Source organism: Condylura cristata, unplaced genomic scaffold (genome assembly GCF_000260355.1).
Source record: "Condylura cristata isolate star-nosed mole 26May11 unplaced genomic scaffold, ConCri1.0 scaffold00005, whole genome shotgun sequence".
NCBI lineage: Eukaryota > Metazoa > Chordata > Mammalia > Eulipotyphla > Talpidae > Condylura > Condylura cristata.
In genome coordinates, this window is record NW_004567106.1 from 35,623,114 (window position 1) to 35,643,615 (window position 20,502).

Consider the following 20,502-nt stretch of genomic DNA (forward strand, 5'->3'; position numbering starts at 1 on the left):
CAGGGGGGTAGTAGTTTGAGAGTCTTGCATAAGCAGTTTTATAGCCTACTTTTGAAGAGTTTATTCATACTGAAAAGTGTGAAGAAAACTAAGTTAGAAATTTAACATATATTCTGTATACCTTTTTAAAAAAGATTTACGTATACAGAACTGGGGTACAGGCCAGAGGTGCAGGGGCAGTGAGAGGCTTTACCAGAGACAGAGTGGGGAGCAGAACAGGCCGACTGACGAAGTACACTGTTGAGGGGAGCAGCAGAAGAGTCAGGAGAGGTCTGCTGCGCCATGTGGGTCACCTCTGGGATGAGGATCTAACTCATGCTGAAGTGGCTTTAGCTTCTTAGTGCTGCTCTTTAACCTGCTGTACCACCAGGGAGGGTCTGTTTTAAACTTTTATTGTATAAAAAAAAATTTAACAATTACTCATTTGAGGGTATTTGTAATTTTTTATTTCTTTACTATCTTGTTCAACCATTACTTTATTTTCCTAGTATTATTTATAATTACTGAATATAACAAAGACTGACAAAATTTAAAATTCAAGTCATTACTGCAATCTATTTTTTACAAAGGTGGTACTATATATATTTGTGTGTGTGTGTGTGTATATACACTTTATGTATGCATACAGAACTGGGGTGCAGGCCAGAGGTGATGGGGCGGTGAAAGGATTCACCACAGACACACAAGGTAGGGAGCAGAACAGGCAGACTAATAAGTACACTGCTGAGGTGCATCAGGGGAGGCCTGCCATGCCATGTAGATCGCCATGTGGATCACCATATGGATCACCTCCAGGGCTGGGGATCAAACTGGCACTGAAGTCCCTGCAGTTTGCTTGCAGTGCTGCAATTTAACTTATGTACCACCAGGGAGGGCCTCTAGTTTATATTGTAGCCATTGAAACAAACTCTACTAATTACCTTATCAGTATTTTTATTTAAAAAGAAACCATCAGAGGGCCCTCCCTGGTGGCGCAGCAGGTTAAAGCACTGCACTGAGAAACTAAAGCCACTTCCGCATGAGTTCGATCCCTGCCTGCCCCCGGAGGAGACTACATGGCGTGGCAGACCTCCTGACCCGCCCACTGCTCCCCTCAGCAGTGTACTTCGTTGATCTGCCTGTTCTGCTCCCCACTCTGTCTCTGGTGAAGTCTCTCACTGCCCCTGAGTCTCTGGCCTGTACCCCAGTTCTGTATGTACAAATAAATCTTAAAAAAAAAAAAAAAAAACATCAGAAACAAAATTAGTACAATCACTCATTTGATAGTTAAAAATAATTATTACTGGGTTAGTCTTTTAATGTCATTTCAGAGCCCAAGTTAATCTAAAACTTGAGGAAAAAAACATGGACTTGAGTATATAGTTAAGATAATAATAAGGAAAAAAGGAGCCTGAAACAGCTAGATTAAATTATTTCATTCCTGAAAACCTGTATTGGTTAGAGGTGATCCACACAAAATACAACCTTGTAATCAAGGAAGGAAACTGGGTTCATGTTTTAAAGTTAAGCAGCTCACGTTAGGGATTAAGTAACTGCAAATTAACAGGGATTTGTTCAAGTAAAAATCATATACAACATGTCCACCAAGTCAAGCACTAACGACTTATTGGCCTTTTTTTTTACCCCTGCCACCTTAGAATCATTCTTAATTCACTTTCCAATGGATCTGGTTTCAGCTGTGATTTACTTTTGACAGGTAACACATTTATATGTTTCAAAATTCAAAAGGTAAATTCAGTTGTATCATGAAATTCTACTTCCCACTCCAGTTCTCCAAACAGTCCCACTCCCTGAAGGAAAACATGTTAGCATTTTCTCATGCTTCCCTTCAGTTATTTCATGCTTTTATTATGTATATAATGTATCCCTCCAGATACTTTTCACAGAAATAAGTGTAATACTACAAACACTAAACTGTACTTTAATGGTTACTTTACAACTGTCTCAAGGCAAGATGAGAGAACACCAAGTATGAGACCACAAACCAGTAAAATGATTAAGAGAAAAATCCTTTAAGGTTAAGACTCTTATTTGGCCTGTTCAAAGGGAAAACAGCAGGCAGTGTAGCAACTTCTGAAAAAGCAAAGCAAGTTTGGAAATGAAGATGGGCTGATCTCATACTGCAAATCCTCATAAGGTAATAAGTTGGAAGATTTGATTGACATTTTTTAAGAGCAACCTGCAGTGTGGAAAATGGAGGAGACTAATAAGCTCTCAGACAAAATGCAGTCCAAGAGATGTCTTTGGAAATGGGCAGCTAGCAGCAGTTAAGGAAAGGAAGGAAAGCTAGATAGAAGATTTATTCTGGAGGCAAGATTGACAGGATTCATTGAATAGAGATGATGGATATTAGGGGGAGCTACCAAGATGACCGGTAAGCTGTTGAGTTAAATAGTGCTGAGTTTTGGAGCACTTACATGTATACATATCTTTCTCAGTAACCAAAAATACAGGGTATCTAAGTGAAGTTATCAAGTGGATCTTTGGAAGATGGAATTCAGTGATCTGCACATCTGAGTTAGTGGTACACAAATTGTTTTTAGAGATAAAATCACTGAAAAAAGTTAAAAAGCAGTCTGAATTTCAGTTCTAGAGCACTCTAGAGATTTGGAAGTCAAGGGATACATAAACAAGGGAGAAAACCAAGAGGTATTATAGCTAAGAGGCACAAGGATGTTTTCTCATGGAGTGTATAGTAGTCAACCGTATTAAATACTGCCTAGAGACTAAGGTGATTAACTATTTGACTTGGCAATTTAGAGATCATTGGTAGCCTTAACAAAAGTAGCAGAAGATTAGATAGTTATGTCCTACTGGAATACTTAGATACTGGAAGTAAAGAAGACAAACTATAGGTCTCTTACAAGATTTAGCTTTCAAGATAAGTAAAGGATACTGACTACACTGTGGTTAAACTGTTATTTAAAAGAGCAAATCTGTATTCTGCTATAACTGAAGAAATGTTGATAAATCAACTCATGATAGAAAAGTACAAAAGTGAGTATTTTTGTCTTATAAATACTAATTCATTATACATAAATGTAATAATGCTTCACTTCTGGACCCATTCCCCATCTAGTTTATCAGAGAAATGTACCAGGTAGTTCTCCAATGGTACCATCAAATGTTTTGACCTATATAAGGCAAATACACATTAGCACGTTTAAAATTTTTCCATTCACTGTAATGGGTTACACTGTGTGTGTGTGTGTGTATATGTATGTACTAACTAGAATGTGAAAACAGAAAAAAAATTAACAGCTATTTTAACTGGTGAAATCGTATTACGGCATGTTTATATATATCATTGGTGCATAGCTTAAACCTGACAGCCTTAAAAAAAAAAACACACAAGAATACCTTAAGTGTGGTATAAAACATTTATAGTGGAGTATTTATATACTGACATTTCATATTTAAATGAGAAATACAGCTGTTTTCATTTATAGCTTGCAGTGAACATGATGACATCAATACAGAAAAATGTATATTAGCAGAATTTAAAGAAATAAGCCCTTTAGCTAACTCCATTTCAGTACTTATTTTCTGGATTATTTTCGATTTAACCAAGTCTATGGTTTTCCTAATTTTCCGGGCAAATATCAATTTTCTAGAACTCAAGAGAAGCCATTTCTCCATTTGGGGGATTAATTGTGTCGCTAACTTTGTTTTCAGTTCCCATAGTACTAATATAAGGATGGATAGATTCTATTTGCAATGATAATGAAAAGCCTAAGTGCTAATATTTGTGAACTCTAGACTTCAATAACATTGAGTGGAATGAAAAATACTCAGCATGGTAAGACACTTTCCCCAAGAGGAAACTAAAGCAAGCTACTGAACAGTGCTAAAATTTCTACTGGAATTAAAGAATGAGAAATATTAGCCGAAAGGCAGTTTTTGGCATAGCAATTAATAAGGCAGTAAGGACACATTGTTTTCAAGTAATTTTTTAAATCTAATATATTTTATAATTATACTTATTCCAGTTACTTTTGTGATCTTTCAGTTTTTTTGTCCATGTATCAAAGCACCTGTATTTTTTACATTCAGATGTCACATCTTCTGACATATAATTTTTAAGCGCATCTTCCAATATTCCAATAATATTACTTATTATTCCACGACTTTAGATGTATAAAGTACATAGAAGGCGTACATAGAATGTATCTAAATTTATCTAACCATGAACTATTAATATTTATTTTTGAGATTATGCTTTTATAGACTCCACCATACTTATCACACTGCATTTAAATAATGCCTTAGAAAATGCTTACAAAGGGGTTTGCTTAGGAACATATAAAATAAAGATTTTGAAAGGTTTTTTTTTTAAGTTTTTATTTTTAAAAGATTAAGCTCTTTGTAAAACACAAAGTCTCAGTGAAAGAACAGGGAACAAATTCCTACATCCTGAATATGGGTACATACAGGAATATCATAAAAGAAAATTGAGTGTGTCATCTTAGTATTGGCTTTATTATTAAAGACAAAAAATGGGAAAACTTTACACTTTAGGTCAATATTAGGTCCCTGAAGAATCTGCTGTTCTATATACTTAAAAGCTTCTGAAACAGAGCTATATATAAACAAACATAAAGCACACTGAATTAAGGTATGTTTCATTATGACTTGATTTTAAGATGGTATATTTGACTATTACCATACAATGTCTATAAAGCCATTATAATAGTTTATCATCACTGACATTACTTGCTTAGGATGTTAATTTCAATTAATGCTGAAAACAATGTCACTATTTGAGTTAAGAGAATTATTTGGCTGTATGGTTAATCAAGGTATAGCATCAATAAAATTATACTGTTTATTGAAAAGCAAAAATTTTAGTTTTCACTCAGTGTCTGAGAGAACTTATAGTGAGCTTACATTTAAGGAATTCATTTATTCAAAACTGAACACTTTATACAAGCTATTATTGCTTCAAGGGAATACAAATTCTCTAACATAATATACACTGAAGTTGATTTTAAAGAGCATTTTCTTAACACACTAAAATACACATGGGCATTTATGTGCATTATGAGCATTTCTACTGCAACACTTGATAGTAAATTACTTGACAACCAAGAATTCAGAAAAATGGCATATTAATAATGTACGTTAAAAATCAAAATGACAAGACAAGGGCAGGATACATTAAAAAAAAACTGGTTATTAAGTGCTTTTTTCCGGCAGTTTGGTGTTCAATCACAGAGTGCGCTTTCTGTAAACAATAAACAGACAAGATCAACAAGTTTCCTTTAATTTTATTCCTTACCTTTATGAAATCAAAACAAAGTCAATTGTTTTGATTTAAAAAGCAAAAGTACAGTGATTTCTATTACAGTAATGATCTACATAAAAGGTAAAAAAAATTACCCTTTTTAGCCTTGGGGAGAAATATGCAAACAAGCAAAAATGTGGCATTACCTAACACACTGAATGTTTATTGCTTTCTCAGTGTTTCAAATCACCTAAGGATTAAAACAAGAGGCATGTGAAACTGCAGTGTACAGACAGACATATACCAAATTCCTAGAGAATACTTTTGTATGGAATAAAGTGCTAGAAATGATAAGAAACTATTAAAAACACAGGTCCATTTTGAGAAGGGAGGTTAACACCTGTGTTATACATATGCAGTATCTATACATATTTAAAAGGTGGAACTTTTACTAAACTTTATTGTTATTCTAGTTTTAATGTCTTTGCAATGGACATGTGTTGAACACACATAATCTGGAACCTCAGTACTTTCAAAAACACTTCCAGCTCAATATTCTAATGTATGTGCACGCTATGTGGGTGTGTATGAGAGAGTGTTGAGTGTGAGAGAGAATCCCCAAGGACACTTGTTTCACATCCCCAAGGACATTTGTTTCACATCATTCACTCTCACAGGTATCATCTTAAGCCATATAACTAGTGGAACATTAAAAAGCAACTATTTAAAAATAACGTCTGATTTTTCAGGACATATAATTTATTGTAAAAATAAAAATTCAAGTCTGTAGAAGATAAAAGGAGTAAACAGAAAAGCATGGGGAGGGGGGTAAGGGCCAGTTTTATTCTTGTAATGTAAAACTAACATCTAATTAACCTTACAAGCACTTATTTCTCTCAGTGCCTTGGGGTGAAATGGGTTGTTTGTTCACCTTAAAAGAAAATATAAAGCTTGCAAAAAGAGGACTCAAAAAAATAGTAAGGACCCCCCTCTTGACATATTTCTCTGCTTTCAAAGCACAATCCTAACTCCAAATTTTTTTTGGTGATTGCTTCCCCTCAAAATATTTTGACAACCTCAAAACTCAGTGAAAAATTATCTATATAGCATGAATTTATTTATATAACTGTTAAAGGTATGGACTTAGAAAAAAGCTGGAAATACGCATGCAATGCCCTTACTGATTGACAATGAAGACAGGGTAATAGCATTTTGGCTACACCATCTAGCTCAACTGCGATCAATTAAGAGATTCAAGCAGAACATGCAGGTCCTCCAAAAGCTTATTTTAGGTGAGTCTATCAACTAAAACAGTAAAATAGCTTGTTAGGCAGCACATAAAAGCACTTCGTATATTACAAAACATGTATTTTTCTCCATAACTGTAATTTCTCGCCCCCCATCTCCACTTTACTTTTTATACCTATGAATGAAGGGGGTAAAAGCTTTATTCTTACACCAAATTTTAGGCGGCGGGGCCATTTTGGTAATGATTAGGAATATAATTAAAATTTCCCCCTTAAATCTTAACCTAATAAAATCTTACAGTACTCCACCATTATAAAAGTTATAATTTTGGCATATTATTACCAGTTTTTTGACACTTCATGGTGATAAAGCACTCAAGTTACTTTTAAAAAGTTGAAATACAGTTAACAATCCGTTATTAAACACCAGCTTAAAGAATGAATCTGACGTAAAGAATATCCGTGATTGGAAAAAAATGATTTTCTGTTTGCAAAATTTTGAACACAATGGAAGAATATTTTACTTGGCGTTTAAACGCAGATGGTTAACTGTCTACAATTTATATTTAGATAAAAGAATTAATGAAACAAAATATTTCCAAGTTTTATTAGTTGAAACTTAAAAGCACTGCAGATCAGAAGATCTTAGAGAAATGCAATTTGTCAGAAGCCCCAACAGCCTCCTCTGTCAAAAAAGGAGTAACATGAAGACGATGAATCAAGTTCCGAGAAAAGCAGCCACACACTGAATTTGAATTTCCAAATTCAATCGGGGAAAAGGGATCCTGACTTACATTTCATAGAATTATCGCCCGCTTAGCTACACCCAATATTTTCACTGTAAAAACACAAGCTATAGCGTTCACCTGCACCTGCACAGGACACTTGGCTACTTCTTTCAAATCCACGCCGGCGACTGGATCAACATACTCCACCGCCTAAAGATTCTCAAAGTATTTTGTAGGACAAAGGAGACGACGATATTTTTTGAACTTCAGAATTCCGCAAAATATGACAATTGTTACTTTGCAGACGCAGTTTATAGGCTGTGCTCGGCTCGGTCCCTGCACTCCAGCCCACGTCCCTCCGTTTTAAGAGATTCAGGCTGACAGAAGATAGTTCGCTCAGTAATTCAGATTCCCTTTGCCTGGGCCATGAATGGCTTAAGAGTCAACCCCAAAAGATGGGGAAGAGACCAAGACGCAAGCAAGGTTAAAAAAAAAGGGGGGGGGCTGGGGTGATATTCACCCCCAACTCTTTCAATCTCACCCAAAGATACTAAGATCGGAAAGGTAGCAAAATTTTTATAAAAGAACACCACGAGAAAGCAAGTGAGGCTTACTTGCTCTCCACATTCCCGGGCCCAATTCTTTACCGAAGATCCTGGCCCACCCCACCCCCAGGGGTCCCGGCGCCATTTAGCTCCTCCGAAGCCGCCGCCATTTTCCGCCCCCGCCGTTTTGCCGCTGTTCCTCGGCGGCCACTCGCTACCCAGTTCTGCAGCCCGAGCCACCGCCGCAGGCCCGGCCCCGAGAGGGAGGCCCTGGTCTGAGCGTGTGAGTACGGCAGCTCCAGCGTCACGAAGCCCGGCTCCGACCCCGCCCGCGGTGCCCGGGAACCGACAGCTTGCGAAGGCCGGCGAGACCAAGCGGGCAGCAAGGGGGCCGGTCAGGCTCCACTGGGCGGAGCGGCCTGGCGGCGGTTGGGACCTGAAGGTTCCATCGCACTTACTTCCTGTTTTGGGTCCGGGCACTTTGGAAGAACCAGGATGGAGGCTCCAAAAAATACCAGGATGGAGGAAGCAGCCACGGGCAAGAGTGGCTGCAGCTGGAGTGAGCGAGCGCGACGAGCCACCGGAAACGGAGCTGTGGCCGCGCCCCGCCTCCAGCCCCCGCACGCTCCCTCTCCCTCCCTCCTCCCGCCTTGGGGCGGCCCCGCGCGCCCGCTATGGCGTCACTTCCGGCTACTACGAAGCGTGAAAAAAGGTCCCGGGTTATTCCGTAGTTCCCTGCGCCGCGGTGTTGTAGTGGAGTAACGCCTTCATAGGAATTTGTGTCGTCTCTCCGCTGCTGAATTTTATAAAGGAGGCCCTTCTTGCTCTGGAGCAATGGTGGTCCTGGCTTTGTGGTCAGCTGGGGCCAGTTGACAGTGTTCAGTTTGCTGGACCGCGGCGAAGGGAGTTGCGATGTGAAAGCAGGGAGTTGTGAGTCTTACTTCACATTTGGTTTGCTTTGAGGTATACCCTTAAACTGAGATGTTGTTATTGGGCCCGTGTTGCAATTCTGGTGAAAGGTATCCCCTTCGAATGTAGGACGATGCTTCTTCGCTGTGCTAATGCATGGGTTTTCTAGGTAGGTTGCTTTGAAATTACTTGGTGACTTTAGATGAATAGTAGGGCCGCGTCCCCAGACGACTGTTGCAGAATCTTCACAAAGACCCTGTGGAGATATCTTTGTTTTTGAAGAGTTCCAAGACCTTGAGATTTGGAAGACGGAGTCGTCTGATTCCACTGTTATTTTACCTGTTTATAAAACTAGATAGGTAGTACTCTTTCTCTACTGGAATGGTAAGTTTTAAGGTTACACTTAGTTAATATTCACGTTACCAATAACAAGGAGACTCAATATTGTGACAGTGGGAATGTGGTCAAGTTAGTTGTGAAGGTCAGTTAAAGGCTATCAGAAAGTAACTCCCGATGGGTGAAGGCTTGTTAAGTCTAATGGAGAGCCCAAAAAAATATAAAAATAACATATGATCCAGCAATACAACTGCTACTTACTTACCTAAAGAATGCAAAAACATTTATACTAAAAACTTTCTGCACTCTTGTGTTCATAAGCAGCATTACTCACAATCACCCAAGACTTGCACCTCACCTAAATGCCCACTGACAAATGACTGGATAAAGAAATCATAGACTATATACTAAATGGGATACTGTTAAGTAGTTAAAGACGAAATAGTGTGTTTCTGGGGGAAAACATGAATGGATCTTGAGGAAATGATGCTAGGTATAATTGTGTGTGTGTGTGAATATAAGTAACAAAACAAAATGGCAAAGTGTAACAAAAATAACTGGTACACTCTGAAAACTAGAGCATTACCAGAGGGGATAGGACTGGGGAAAGGAGGTAAAGCGATTGGGTATCAACACTGTCTTTGGTGGAGGGTGAGTGAAGCATAGGGAAGTGTGAAGTTGTATTTAACATGGGTTATATAAAGGTTTTGAAAATCAAAATTTGAGAAAAAAATACTCATACTTAAGTTCACCACTATTACAAAAATAATTGAAAGCATTATTGAAGGTCAGGACAAGAGAAGAGAATGAATGAAATGGACACATCTTTTTAGCTGTTTGAAAACAGACCTATTCATGACATGGGTGCTTTTAATATTTACTACAATATCTGCATACAGGTTTTTGCGTAGACTAGTTTTGAACTCATTTGGGGAAGTACCAAAGAGTGCTTGCTGGATACGTTAAGAATGTTTAGTTTTGTAGTAAACTGCTTATCTTTCAAAGTAGATAAATCATTTTGCATCCCACTAGTAGTGAGAGTTCCTGTTCTACATTCTCAGTTTAGTAGCATCTCTCTCCCTGTGCCTGAGATGGTGGCATTGATGTATGTGAGTCATTTTTTTTACTCGAAGTGGTGCTTCCAGATGGAGATTTTTCTTCAGTGCTCATGTTAAATAATATTAAATTTGGCAAGTTGAAACAGAACATGCATCTTAAATTGGTTTTAAGTAACCCATAAGGTTAAGAATTCAGGATTTCCTTTTATGTTAGCAGTTTCAGTTCTATGTAAGGCTGGTTTCTTAATACAAAATGTAGTTGAAAGACTGAAATTGACCTTTAATCATCAGTGAAACATGGAGTGAGGAACAGCAAATAACACACTCTAAAGGATTCAGAAAGACATAGTTGTTCGTATTTTATGCCAAATGCTGTTATTTGGGCTGTCTTGTAAATGTTGTATTTCTCCATGAGCATATGTAAAACAACAGTAGAGATACTATTACACTTGTTAAAATGGCTAAAATCTGAAACACAACATCAAATACTGATGAGAATGTAGAACAGGAACTCTCATTACTAGTGGGATACAAAATGGTACACCTACTTTGAAAGATAAGCAGTTTATTGCAAAACCAAACCTTCTTTCCATATACAGCAATTGCTCTTTGGTATCTCCCCAAATGAGTTGAAAACCGTGTCTATGCAAAAACCTGTTTACAATTGCTTTTGGTAAGTTTATTCATAATTGCCAAAACTTGGAAGCAATTGCAATGTCTTTCAGTAGGTGAATGGATAAACTGGTATATAATAGTATGTTAGCCAGCACTAAAAAGAAAACAGCTATTAAGTCATGAAAAGACATGGAGAAGCCTTAAGTTATCAAATGAAATAGGTAGATATGTAAAAGATATATGCTTTATGATTACAACTATATGACATTTTGGAAAGGGCAAAACTGTTGATAGTAAACAGATTAGTAGTTGTCAGGATATGGGGCAGGAGGAGAAGGTAAAGCTCTTTACCTTTCAGGAAGTACCTCTTCTGTAGAACACTAACAGTAGCCACATGCTATTAGATGTTTATCAAACCCCATGAAATATACAACATGAGTGAACACTGAAATAAACTACAGACTTTGGGTGATAATATTGTCAGTGGTTCATTAATGGGAATCAGGGAGATGCTGGTAGTAGACATGCTATGCCTCTGGGGAGCTGAGGACATATAGGAAATTGCTGCCTTCTTTTAAATTTTGCTATGAATCTTAAACTTCACTAAAAAATAAAATCTAAAGCTACTTAAAAAAGAAAGCATAAAAGGGCCAAATATTAGTCTTTGAATTTGGACAATGTGAGCAGAAAGTTTTGGGGAGTGCTTTGGGTCAAATACTTTGCAAATGCATCAGTGCATTTATTACAAATGAATCCCATTAAGGTAAAGCAAAATGAAGGTATGTGTCCAAGGGTGCACAGCAAATAGACTATCTCCTACAAAAATGTGGGAGAGTCAGAATGGAAATATTTTCTCCATAGCCTATGCTCCAAACTACCTCTTTTGGAAAGGTAGAACTATTGCAGTTCACAAAATCTACTCTGACAACCAGATTCTTTATAGAACTCAAAGATAGATGTTTGATACTTTCAAAATTAATGCCAGACACAGCATTTTATTGCATCTGACATTATCACTGTGGTGCTTTGTAACCTGTAATGGTGGCTGTAATATACCATAAAATATTTAAATTACTACATAAGTATTATGTAAGCAAATCCACAAGGCAGGATAGTATTGTAGTATAGACACTGAAGTCTGGCCTGACTGTGAGTGTTGGCTTTGTTACTTGGAAGTAGGTATGGTACTTCACCTCATTAAACTTCATTTGCCTAAGAAAAATGGGGCTATAAAATTTACCTGTCAGAATAATGTGACATGCTTTGCCTTGAGCCTGGCATTTATAATAAGCACTTAAAAAATGGAAACTAATAAACCCCTGAACCAGAAAAGCAATTAAACTACTTAAAGAGCAGTTGTAATGAAATAATAATTACATACATAAAATTGTTAACATTTATGAGAGGTAGTTCCTAATTAGCCACATTTTTCATAAAATATAACCATATAGGATTCTTTTCACTGAGACATAAGGTAGTGATGGCTAAATTATAGTCTGGTTGCTTATTCTGCAATAACGTATATCAGCTTATATTGTGCTGTTAATTCTCTTAAAAAGTCAAGTACAGCTTCATAATTAATTCTCCTTTTTTAGGTGTGTTTGACAATTATCTTTTCCAAGTTCAGTTGGTATTATTTGGGAAAAGCAAATGTATTTGAATACTTAAATTTAAATGTAAATCTGTTTAAATAGCATCTATGCATATAGGTAAAATTAAAACTTTGATAATCAAAATGAGATTATCATTGACAATTTGAATCCTAGGGTAATTTTCTAAAATTACCTTCCTAAGTTATTCTTATTCATTACTTAGTCAATGTACCTAGAAAAATATGTGAAGTTTACTATTAGCCTAGAATTTACCTAATTATGAATTAAATATTTTGTAAAAAATCATAAAAAATGTTTCTATACCAAATTGAATTTATCGAAGTATATATACCAAAATCATGATGCTGCTGCATTTGCTAGTTATGATTAACTTTGTTGGACTCCAGATTTTTTATAACACTTTGATGAACCTCATCAGTGATTAGCTGTTGATAATTGTCCTTTCATCAAAGGGTGATACATTAATATAAAAATATTTCAAATACTGAGAAGCGGGTTCTGTTTTCATGATTGTCTTTTGTCTGAATGATATGATTCAGAAAAGATGCACTTGCAGAGACTTCTGTTCTAAGTAAATGAAAAATTTAATTACTGAGTAGTGTATAATCCTTCTACACAGTCTCTGAGTTCTCTTAATAGATCTGATGAGTATATTTGAGAGACTTTCAATAACTTTTGGAGCACTAATGGGGACTCCTATGCTAACAGAAGAATGAATAAACTGTCCCTAGTTCAGCCCATGTACCTTACTCTTTCTCCTTGTCTTCTATCTCAGAATCCTACTCTATAGACTTTCTTGCGGGGCTTATGACAATCCATCTTACAGTCCTTACCATGTCCTCCTCCATTTTGTGTCATTGTCTTGTTGTCATACTTCTCTTAATCCCTCAATTTGGTGACCACTTCTCCATACCCTCTTTACTTCCTTTTGCAGTAGCTCTTCACCGAGACCTCTGAGGATAGTAGCAAAGGAACTGTAACAAAAATAGGTTCTTCTTCCAATTAGTTAATACTTAAGATATTCTCAGTGAGTAAGGATAAAAGTTTCCATTTTGCCCTTGAAATTCTTGGTAAGCAAAGTAAATGGTTATTATACAAAAATACTAAGAAGGATATCAGTTGGGTGCTCTGAAAGTGCTGTACATAGAGTTCAGAGCGGGAATTTCTGAGAAGACATTTGAGTAGAGAATAGGAAGGTATGAAGACATCACCACAGTCAGGAGTCGTAGAGGGGAATTTGCTCTGCTGTTGTGGGAAGAAGTGTATTTGTATAAAGCAGCTGGCCTATATAATGTGTAAAATGGTGAGCACATACCACTGGGTAGTGGTAGATTCAGTCTCTTGTAGATGTTAATTGTGTTTGCTTTTTATTTTATTTCTTATTGTGATAATGGTTTACATTATTGTTGGTATTTTGGAAGTATAGAATTCCCCCTCACCTCTCATCCTCCCAATCAGGTATCTTCATAGTGTACCTACCCTCAAATCACCCATAATCTATTGTGCTCCCTTCCCTCTTTCCTTCCTCATTTGCTGAGAGTTTCTGAAGTGTTAGCTGACCTCCCCCCTCTGATGCTTCAGTTCTATAGTCAGCTCTCAAGGACTACTTGTTAAGCTTGTCTTTATCTGACCCCTGCTTTGGTTTTTCTATATTCCACATATAAATTATTCCATCTAATATTTTTCTTTCTCCTTTTGACTTATTTCACTTAGCATTATCCATTCCAGATCCATCCATGCACTTCCGTGTTTATTGTAATGCACTATTTACAATAGCCAAATTATTGGAAACAACTTAAACAGATTAATGGATCAATTAGATGTGTTATATGCACACAATGGAATACTACTCAGTGATGAAAAGTTAACTGCATTCAACTCCTCTTCCACCAAGACTAGAACTTGGCCCATTATCAGAGATGGCTGAACCATCTGCCACCTCTACCTTGTCTCAGTTTCAGCTTCAGCTTTCCAGCATACAGCACAGTACCTAACTTAATAGACATATATTTTATTGGGATCAAGGATAAGAGGCTTCATAAATCTGAAGATCAGGAAGCGAGCTATTTTTATTCCTTGATAATAGTTACTAAAGACAGGAGAGTTCAGTCATTTTTCAGGTGGTGTCAATACTTGGGCAACTCTGGAATAAAACAAATGTTACCTTTCATTATTACTCTAGTAGAAGAAGGTAATTTCAACACAATGACATATGTTCTGTGTTACTTTATTGCCCAAATCTTGTCCATCTAGCTGTGATATTTTAAAGATAGAAACATTAGATTTTAACCAGTAGATGTCCCTATTGTTCAGCAAGATTTTTTTTTTCTTTCAAAGTAATAACTTTAATATTGGATGGGAATTTTGTGTGGTTTGAATTTGATAGTGACACACGATGGCTGACTAAGAACAAGTTTTAACCATAATAAAATCAGGATGTGCTTTGAAATCCAAATATTAAAGGCTGGTAAGCACTTAAAGATTTGACATTAATTAGTCTCTTCCTCTTATTCACTGTATCAATACATTATATATCCTTGCACAGACAATGTAGTGACTGAGAAAGAAACAAGGGACTTGTGTAATCTTCAGAACTTTTAGAAATTTTTACATCCTTACATTCACTTCATTTTGCAGACCTTTTTGTACACAGAATTTGTGCTAAGCACAATTTCAGGCACAGGGAATTTGGTAGAGATCAAGAGAGACAAGACTTTTCCATCAAGAAACATTCTGGTGAAGGGGATCATGTCATAATAGTTTTTTCAACACATCTGTGTAAAACTCTTGGTTAGAGTGCCTAAATTGTTTAAACTGTTTATTAACTTGCTCATGATTAACAGTGCACGTAGGAATTAAAATAAAACAAATCAGTTTGTCTCATCAGATTAATCTAAATTGGTCTTGCTTAGTCAAAGCACTTTGAACACTCTTGAATAACCACTTAAAATATATATTATTATTATTATTATTTTTTGCCTGTCTTAACAATAAAGAATGAAAGCAGGAAAAGAGAATGTCTTATTTTAGTGAGATGTGATAGGGCCATAATTCTATTTCATGAACAGGAATGTGATATAATTTTTTTACTGTATAAAGATATCAAAATAACAATATCTAGCAGATAGTCTATTTCTAGATATCTTTAAAAGTTCATTTTAAACTTCAAATGACAATCTCTTGTTGATGGGGATGGAAAGAGAGTACAGTTTTTTAATTCCTTGAAAATAGCTTGTTTTCATATTCATTTTAAGTTCTAGAGACAGAGATACATCTTCTGAGGAATCCTCTGTTACTGGAATTCATTGGAAACCTATAATATATGCTCTTTAGTGTAATGCACACATGCATTTACTGTAATGCACACATGTAAGTTAGATGCCTTTCTTGACCTGAAATTCTTAGAATTAAAATGTAAGTTTAGGAACTCCTGGGTGGCTCAGGGTTAAATCCCCAGCACAATAAAGCCATGGCCAGCTACTTCACATGGTATCTGTTCCTGTTCAGGGACTTAACCTTACCTGTGGCTCAGCAGACCTCTTCTGTCTTGTCTGCTATCAACTCAACTGTGTATTTCAGTAGATCCTCCTGTTCTGCTCCCTACTCTATCCGTGGTGAATCTTCTCACCGCCCCCGTACCTCTGGCCTACAACCCTGTTTTTGTATGCATAAATACATAAAAATAAATTATGATAAAATAAAATGGAAGTTCAACAGAAAATACTATTTATTAAGCAAATTACCTGAAATATCAACTGAATCTTTTATTATAAACTTAGTTAACGAATATCTACATTGTATTAAATACAAATTAAATTTCAGCTCATAATACCTTTGTTATAATGACTATCTTAAGTGGATAGACAGGGTAAAGACAGGTGAGATGTTATTTTAGAAAAAGGGGAAAAGGAATTAGGAAAGCAGAGTTTCTATGGACTATCTGTAGACTTGAGAGTAAGACTACTACATATAATCATTTTATTGTACCACTGTAACAGTATTGATATTAGCATACTGCAGGTAAGGAAAATATATGCCTCTTACAGTCACAGTATAACTAAAATCTTTCCTGTTTTCATATTCTTATCAGAAGTTTACATTTATGCTGAAGTTTTGTCTGTTGAATCAGTCTGGAGTTCCAAGACATAAGGGTATTAACTGAGGGTGAAACTCCTTTTTCTTTTTCCATTATAATTAGATAAAATCTATTTTTGAATAGAAGCCCATTTTCACATGATGCTAGTCTTTTCTTTTGCCAAAAAGCCATCTGCTATGGAATCATTCTCTGTTGAGAACTCTTTATCTTGAGCCTGTAATAAATATTCACAAGAACCTCCTCTGAGAAAGAACCCATGCTGCTTTATCATTGCAGACCAGTTTCAGGAAAGATATATGATACAACAATGTTTCGTGCATCAAGTTATAAATAACTATGTTATTTGAAAAGGTCATAGTAAATATAGTACTCTATAAACAATCTTGTCTTTTGCAATGGTTAAAAATAAAAATAAACTTGAAGCCTTTACTTTTAGGTCTTCTCTTTTCCTTTCTAACACAACTACATTTTGAGCAATAACTGGAATGAAGGACTTAGATATTGGATTTCCCTAGGATATGTGGCTTATACCTGATGGTGGAATGTAACAAGGTACCAATTCTTTCTGTATTTCCATTTCCTTTCCCTTATTCATTTGGAAGTAGAATTAAATGTTTTGTTTTTATTGAAATTTGCATACAAAGCAAAATGGTTGATTTCATTTTTTTTAATTGTTTAGGCAATGATGAAATTCAATCCCAGTGAAATCTTAAAGGTCATAGATCATATAAGATTGTAAGGAGCTTATCTATCATTGCTTGGTGATGAGCTTTTAGAGTGCTCATCATGACCATTTGTTTTTTCTCTTAGCAAATGACCTTTCCAGAGACTTTTAAGCAGAAACTCTATCAGTAGCCTAAACCTACTATTATGTGCTTATCTTAAAATCCTTTCCTCTAGTCCTAAAGCTGTCCCTTCTCTCATTCAAGCTAACCCCTTCTTTTTATCTCATCTCTTAGAGCTATGCTTTACTCCTTAATCTGTGCATTCAATTAGAGGTTTCAGCCTCTAATGTCAATAGAAATCATTAATTTCATCCACATTGCTAAATCTAATGAATGATATTAAGATTTTATTTTAATTTTTAGAATAATTCACTCCAATGAGCACTTCTTGTTTCTTTGAATGCACTCCCAAGCCTCTTACCTTATGATAAATTACTCTAGAATTCCACCTACCTCTAAATATTTTAGCTAGCCTAGCATTTAAATTTCAGAGTTCTTAGTAGTGACCTACTAGGCTTATACTGCTTTTTCATTTTGTCTTTCTAAGAGCTATCATCCACTCAGATGGCTTTATTTGACTTAAATTTATAACTCTACCAGTCTACTCTTCATATGCCATATTGGATGTGGCACTTGCCTTATATGTGGGAGACTTACCCTGAGGAATACTATGTTTTCCAAAATAGGTTCATGGCATTTTCCATCTAGCATGTTTGTCAAGCAGTGTAACTTTGACACTCCCATCAATATGAGAGCAGTGGAGTAATATGACTCCTGCCTTTGAAACTAGACAATTTTCATGGCTTCTTTAATCAATTAAGTATATAAGAAGTAGTGCTGGACCCTCCTTGGTGGCATAGCGGGCTAATGTGCAGCACTGCAAGCTAGCTGCAGCTCCTTCAGTGTGAGTTCAATCCCTGGCCCAAAGGTGATCCACATAGTGTAGCAGACCCCTCCTGTCTTGTCCACTGCTTAGCAGTAAATTTATATTAGTCAATCTGCCTGTTCTACTCCCCACTCTGTCTGGTGAATCCTCTCACCAACCCTGCACCTCTGGCCTGTACCCCAGTTCTGATACATACATACATAAATCTTTGAAATCTTCAGAACTTTGTGAGTTCTGAAGAAGGTCAAAAAAATTCGATTAGACACTAAGTAAGCACCTGCCATTTAAGTTTAGATGCTATACTGGAGGAATCCCAAAGGAACCCAGTCAGAAAAACCACATAGACCCTAAAGCCATATGAAAAAGAAGTTTGACTGGAAAGCCCTCAGCTGTTCTAGTCTACCTTCTGTATTATTCACCTGTTGTTGTATAATAAATAACCCCAATGTTATGTTTTAAAAAGCAAACACTTATGGGCCCTCCCTGGTGGCGCTGCGGGTTAAAGCACAACACTAAGAAGCTAAAGCTACTTCAGCATGAGTTTGCTACCTGCCCCAGTGATGATCCACATGGCCCGGCAGACCTCTCCTGACCCGCCCGCTTCTCCCTTCAGCAGAGTACTTCCTTAGTAGGCCTGATCTGCTCCCCACTCTGTCTCTGGTGAATTCCCTCGCTGCCCCTGCACCTCTGGCCTGTATCCCAGTTTTGTATGACTAATAAATAAATCTTAAAAAAAGAAAAAAGCAAATACTTATGATAGTTTCCATGAGTCAAGAATTCAGGTTAGGTGGTGATTTGCATAGGGTACTCTCACAAGGTTGCATCCAGAGCTGCAGTAATGTGAGAGCTTGACTAAGGCCAGTAGAACTAGTTCCAAGATGGCACTCACATAGCTGTTGGCAAAATGTGAGACATTAATAAAAATTACCTAATTAATAAAATTAATAAAAATTAATGTCAGTAATTAGTGTTGCAGAGGTTTCCTGAATGCCTGACTGAAAAACTGAAGTACCCACCAAAAACTCAGTTAGGACAGAGTGAAGCTCTGAATTTCCTATTTGATGAGAGTTTGAACTATTGTTCTACAATTTGCATATGAGGGTCAGAACTAACTTGTTCAATAGGGCATTTCTTCTAAGAGAACCTTCTTATCTGGTTAATGTTGAAAGATCATTTTCTATAAAAAAATGATACATGCAGGCCACAGGGCTTCTTGCTCTGTGTGTATTTGGTTCTAAATAGACTTTCTCCATGAGCATTTCTGCTGGGTATGAGGGTGATTTCAGCAATGAATTGTTTCATAACCAGGCACGTTATAGTCTGTCATAAGTACACATTGGTCCATCTGTTTGTTTCCATTACCACAATTTGCAGTCCATTTGGATCTTTGGAAAGACAGAAATGGTAAGTTTGTCCTGTTTACTGATATATTGGTGTCAGTACATAAAATGCAGTTGAGAAGAAATTTAGGTGAAATTTTTATAATCTGTGATGGTTACATTTAGCCTACATTTCAGTTAAGGAAGTGATTTATGCTTCATATCTGTTTCCATAGCCAAAGCTAACACTATACTAAACCTAGCTAAAAGCTTTGTCAACTTGCTAACTTTATAGTTGCTAAAATTAGCAAAATTAGGAATTGTACAGTTTTTTCCCCAAAAATCATGTCTCTTTCAACTATGCTTAGTGCTCTTAGCACTCTTATTTGCTCAAAACGTGTGAATTTTAAGAGGAGCTGTGATGGTACTCACTTATCTAGTCTCCTATCATGAAGTCAATATTCAGCTTCAAAATCTAGTACATTTGAAAATCTCTGTAGTCTTCTGCATGTCCACAGGATTTTACACTATCATGACTTTTTCTTCTTACATCGAGGCATATACTCTGTTTTACCTTGCTGAAGGTAAGAGAATCAAGTCTCTTCAGTTTCTATGGGACTGTTCATTCCAAGAATTTAATGCCTTATAGAAAAGTGAAAGGTTTCAGGGTAGTTGAAAAGTTGAGTGCCATAGTGACAATTGCATTTGTTTTTAACCTTCTATGCAACCAGGTATAGATGTGTGACTATAATTCTGGCCAACACCTTATAACAGAATTGACATGTTCGACTTTTAGGGGGTTTTTCCCATAAAGGAGTATGGTTGCCTTCTCGCTTTACCCTCTTCCTTCTGTCTGGAATGTGGATATGGTGCTTATGAGTCATTTTGGGGTACATAGATAAAGGTGACAAGAAATGGTAGAGCAACAAAGAGGACTGACATAATGGAGAACCCATAGATGTCCTTACCTGATTATACCCTGACTGTGACATGAGAGAGGGGTAAATTTTCTCCTCTTCATTCATAGATAGCCTAATTCGTACAGGACTATTCTGACTTTTACCTTTCACACAAACACATTTCTGAAGCACTTACTGTGTCCTTTCTGAAAGGAACCCTCTGAACCAAGTTTTCTCCTTTTTAAAATATATGTGAAGCGGGGACTTCCGGAAGATGGCGGCAGAGTAAAGACGCCGAGATC

The 20,502-nt window shown here is 36.6% G+C and overlaps 2 protein-coding genes across 6 annotated transcripts in view; one reads left to right on the plus strand and one right to left on the minus strand.

Annotated features, from left to right (window-relative positions):
* Nucleotides 1-8,393, minus strand: part of DMTF1 (cyclin D binding myb-like transcription factor 1) — a 40,680-nt gene extending 32,287 nt beyond the window's left edge. Inside the window, exon 1 of one of the 2 annotated variants that reach the window (XM_004676878.2) lies at nucleotides 8,203-8,393. The gene's annotated coding sequence lies outside the window, so the exon portion shown is untranslated. The remainder of the gene's footprint in view (nucleotides 1-8,202) is intronic. The other variant, XM_012720975.1, reaches the window with a different exon arrangement.
* A 62-nt stretch (nucleotides 8,394-8,455) lies between these two features.
* KIAA1324L (KIAA1324-like ortholog) overlaps nucleotides 8,456-20,502 on the plus strand; it is a 190,623-nt gene continuing 178,576 nt past the window's right edge. For 2 of the 4 annotated variants that reach the window (XM_012720964.1, XM_012720965.1), the window contains exons 1-2: nucleotides 8,456-8,822; nucleotides 16,808-16,923. The gene's annotated coding sequence lies outside the window, so the exon portion shown is untranslated. The remainder of the gene's footprint in view (nucleotides 8,823-16,807; nucleotides 16,924-20,502) is intronic. The other 2 variants (XM_012720963.1, XM_012720966.1) reach the window with 2 other exon arrangements.